The following is a 4,980-nucleotide window of genomic DNA, read 5'->3' as shown; positions in this document are numbered from 1 at the left end:
GGCGGTTACGTTGGCGGAGGACCACCTTGCCGCTAGAGCGGGGGAGCCCGGGTACAGTGGCCGGAGGCCGAACAGACAAGCCCCAGTGCCGGCACCGAGGCGCCGGGTGCCTGCGCCAGGGCAGGCAGAGCGGGCGCCGGCGCTGAGCCCCACTAATCCTTTTGCTGCGTTTGTGCCTTCCCAGGGATCGGACATGAGCAGTGCCGCCCCTGAGCCACGGAGAACAGCACAGACGCCGGGGCAGGAGTGCTGGAAGTGCGAGCAACCGGGACACCTGAGGAGGGACTGTCCTCTGATGGAGGTGGGGCAGGTGTTCCGCATTGCCGGTGCTCCAGCACCCTCTCCCGGTCCGGGAGGGACATCCAGCATTCCGGTAAGGACTCGAGGGGGTATACGCCATGCTTTGGTGGACACGGGCTGCACGCAGACCCTCGTGCACCAAGGTTTGGTTCGCCCCGGGGCATTGCTGGAGGCAGAATGGGTGGAGGTAAGGTGTGTTCATGGTGATGTTCACAGGTATCCCATAGTGCCGCTGTTATTAAAGTATAAGGGCAAAACGCATAAAGTAACGGCTGCGGTTAGCCCACGCCTGTCGCATCCCCTAATTCTGGGCACGAATTGGCCGGGGTTTCATCATCTGTTGGGACAGTACGCGGAGGTGCGGTCACGACCGTTAGTAGCATGTAGTGTCTGCGCGGCGCTCAGCGGTGACGCGGGGCCGTCCGACACTGACTCTGGGGAGGGGGAGATGGCGGGTCCTTCACGGGAAGCACCGCCGGCTCTGGAAGTTCCCCCCACGGGTGATTTCACACTGGAGCAGTCTCGTGACGACACCCTACGCTCAGCCTTTGACCAGGTGATTGAGATTGATGGTCACGTGGTGCGCCCTGAAGCCGTGCAGACCTACCCACGCTTCATTTTATCGAAAGATAGGTTACAGTGGGGCAAAAAAGTATTTAGTCAGCCACCGATTGTGCAAGTTCCCCCACTTAAAATGATGACAGAGGTCAGTAATTTGCACCAGAGGTACACTTCAACTGTGAGAGACAGAATGTGAAAAAAAAATCCATGAATCCACATGGTAGGATTTGTAAAGAATTTATTCGTAAATTAGGGTGGAAAATAAGTATTTGGTCACCTCAAACAAGGAAAACCTCTGGCTCTCACAGACCTGTAACGTCTTCTGTAAGAAGCTTTTCTGTCCCCCACTCGTTACCTGTACGAATGGCACCTGTTTGAACTCATCATCTGTATAAAAGACACCTGTCCACAGCCTCAAACAGTCAGACTCCAAACTCCGCCATGGCCAAGACCAAAGAGCTTTCGAAGGACACCAGGAAAAGTATTGTAGACCTGCACCAGACTGGGAAGAGTGAATCTACAATAGGCAAGCAGCTTGGTGTGAAAAAATCAACTGTGGGAGCAATCATCAGAAAATGGAAGACATACAAGACCACTGATAATCTCCCTCGATCTGGGGCTCCACGCAAGATCTCATCCCGTGGGGTCAAAATGATCATGAGAACGGTGAGCAAAGATCCCAGAACCACACGGGGGGACCTGGTGAATGACCTGCAGAGAGCTGGGACCAAAGTAACAAAGGTCACCGTCAGTAACACACTACAACGGCAGGGAATCAAATCCCGCAGTGCCAGAGGTGTTCCGCTGCTGAAGCCAGTGCATGTCCAGGCCCGTCTGAAGTTTGCCAGAGAGCACATGGATGATACAGCAGAGGATTGGGAGAATGTCATGTGGTCAGATGAAACCAAAGTAGAACTTTTTGGTATAAACTCAACTCGTCGTGTTTGGAGGAAGAAGAATACTGAGTTGCATCCCAAGAACACCATACCTACTGTGAAGCATGGGGGTGGAAACATCATGCTATGGGGCTGTTTTTCTGCCAAGGGGACAGGATGACTGATCCGTGTTAAGGACAGAATGAATGGGACCATGTATCGTGAGATTTTGAGCCAAAGCCTCCTTCCATCAGTGAGAACTTTGAAGATGAAACGAGGCTGGGTCTTCCAACATGACAATGATCCAAAACACACCGCCCGGGCAACAAAGGAGTGGCTCCGTAAGAAGCATTTGAAAGTCCTGGAGTGGCCTAGCCAGTCTCCAGACCTCAGCCCCATAGAAAATCTGTGACGGGAGTTGAAAGTCCGTGTTGCTCGGCGACAGCCCCAAAACATCACTGCTCTCGAGAAGATCTGCATGGAGGAATGGGCCAAAATACCAGCTACTGTGTGTGCAAACCTGGTAAAGACCTATAGTAAACGTTTGACCTCTGTTATTGCCAACAAAGGTTATGTTACAAAGTATTGAGTTGTATTTTTGTTATTGACCAAATACTTATTTTCCACCCTGATTTACGAATAAATTCTTTACAAATCCTACCATGTGGATTCATGGATTTTTTTTTCACATTCTGTCTCTCACAGTTGAAGTGTACCTCTGGTGCAAATTACTGACCTCTGTCATCATTTTAGGTGGGGGAACTTGCACAATCGGTGGCTGACTAAATACTTTTTTGCCCCACTGTATATCGAGTGAGTCGTGACACTCGCACGGAGGTGACACACACCCAGCTGTTGGTGCCGCAGGGCCGCCGGGAAACGATTTTCCAGGCGGCTCATTGTAACCCCATGGCAGGGCATATGGGATACGAAAAAACTCTGGAGCAAATAACGGCCCGATTTTATTGGCCGGGCATCCGAGCGGATGTGCGCCGCTGGTGCACGTCCTGCCCGGACTGCCAACTCGTTAATCAGCCGGCCATACCAAAAGCGCCTTTGCGCTCGCTCCCACTCATAGAGGTCCCGTTTGAGCACATTGGCATGGACCTCATCGGGCCGTTTCATCGGAGTGCACGCGGCTACCGCTTTGTATTAGTCCTGGTGGATTATGCAACGCGGTACCGGGAAGCAGTCCCGCTGCGCACCATCTCTGCAAAGAGTGTGGCGCAGGCACTGTTTCAGGTCATCTCCCGAGTCGGAATCCCGAAAGAGATACTGACTGACCAGGGCACGTCGTTTATGTCTCGTACACTGTGGGAACTGTACGAATTACTGGTCATTAAATCTATTCGGACCAGCGTCTACCACCCCCAGACGGATGGGCTGGTGGAGCGGCTGAATAAGACTTTAAAGTCCATGATTCGTAAGTTCATTAACGAGGATGAACGCATTTGGGATCGCTGGCTAGACCCTCTGTTATTTGCAGTGCGGGAGGTGCCCCAGGCCTCCATGGGATTTTCTCCCTTTGAATTGCTGTTCGGCAGGAAGCCGCGTGGGGTGCTCGACCTGATTAAAGAAAGCTGGGAGGACGGTCCGAGCCCCGCCAAGAATGAGATTCAGTACGTGTTGGACCTGAGAGCGAAACTCCACACTTTGGGGAGGTTGTCACGGGAGAATTTGCTCCAGGCTCAGCAGCGTCAGCAACGCCTGTATGACAGAGGGGCTAGACTCAGGCAATTTTCACCGGGAGACAAAGTGCTTGTATTACTCCCTTCTTCCAGCTCGAAGTTGCTCGCCAAGTGGCAAGGACCCTTTGTGGTCACACGGCGAGTCGGGGACGTTGACTATGAGGTCGCTCGGTCGGACAGGGGAGGGGCCACGCAGATTTATCACCTCAATCTCCTTAAAGAGTGGAGAGAGGTTGAAACCGCTTCTCTGGTAAGCCTGGTTAAGGAGAGAGATGAGTTGGGGCCGGAGGTGCCAAATTCCATCATCCCCGCCTCCCTCCCTTGTGATGACCATCTCACACAGGCCCAGAGAACGGACGTTGTCGCGTTACAACAGCGTTTTGCTGATGTGTTCTCCCCCCTGCCCGGCCGAACGTCTCTCATTGAGCATCATTTTGTAACGCAGCCTGGCGTGACGGTGCGTTCACGGCCCTACAGGCTTCCTGAGCTTAAACGGCAAATCGTTCAGAGAGAATTGGCAGAAATGCTGAAAATGGGAGTGATAGAAGAGTCGCACAGTGCCTGGTGTAGCCCCATCGTTCTTGTGGTGAAGAAGGATGGGTCTATACGGTTCTGTGTCGACTATCGCAAGGTGAATGAAGTGTCATGTTTTGATGCTTATCCCATGCCCCGGGTTGACGAGCTCCTGCAGCAGCATATGCTGCTGCCTACCTGGATGACGTGATCATCCACAGCGACACCTGGGCGGAGCATGTGCAGCGGGTGGCCGCGGTCCTGGAGTCCCTAAGGAGGGCGGGGCTCACGGCCAACCTGAAGAAGTGTGCGGTTGGACGGAGGGAGGTACAGTATCTGGGGTACCACTTGGGGGGCGGGCAGGTGCGTCCACAGGTGGGGAAGACGCCGGCTATCGCATCCTGCCCGCGCCCCAGGACGAAAAAGGAGGTGAGACGGTTTCTGGGGCTGGCAGGTTACTATCGCCGTTTTGTGCCAGGGTTTGCGCAGCTGACCAGCCCCTTGACCGATCTCACCCGAAAGGGTGCTCCGGATCTGGTTCAGTGGACGGGGCCGTGCCAGGCGACGTTTGTGCAGGTGAAAAAGTCTCTCTGTGGGGAGCCGCTGCTTCACACTCCTAACTTTTCCCTCCCTTTTGTTCTGCAGACTGACGCCTCGAACAGAGGGCTGGGGGCCGTTTTGTCCCAGCGGGTAAGGGGGGCCGACCGTCCCGTTCTTTACATCAGCCGGAAGCTGGCGGAGCGTGAAAGACGGTACAGCACTGTGGAGAAGGAGTGCTTGGCTATCCGGTGGGCGGTCGACTCCCTTCGCTATTACCTCCTGGGGCGCTCATTCACCCTCTGCTCGGACCACGCCCCGCTGCAGTGGCTCCACCGCATGAAAGATGCCAACGCCCGGATCACCCGGTGGTATCTGGCTTTACAGCCCTTTAAGTTCAAGGTGGTCCATAGGCCGGGGGCGCAGATGGCAGTGGCCGATTTCCTCTCTCGCTCGCGGGGGGGGGGGGGGGGAGTAGGTTTGGCCGGAAGGCTCCCTGGCCTCAG

The sequence above is a fragment of the Rhamphochromis longiceps genome, linkage group LG11 (genome assembly GCF_057381845.1).
Source record: "Rhamphochromis longiceps isolate RC_006_pf linkage group LG11, R_longiceps_female_GT1.1, whole genome shotgun sequence".
In the NCBI taxonomy this organism is placed as follows: domain Eukaryota; kingdom Metazoa; phylum Chordata; class Actinopteri; order Cichliformes; family Cichlidae; genus Rhamphochromis; species Rhamphochromis longiceps.
This window is presented reverse-complemented; position numbering follows the sequence as displayed.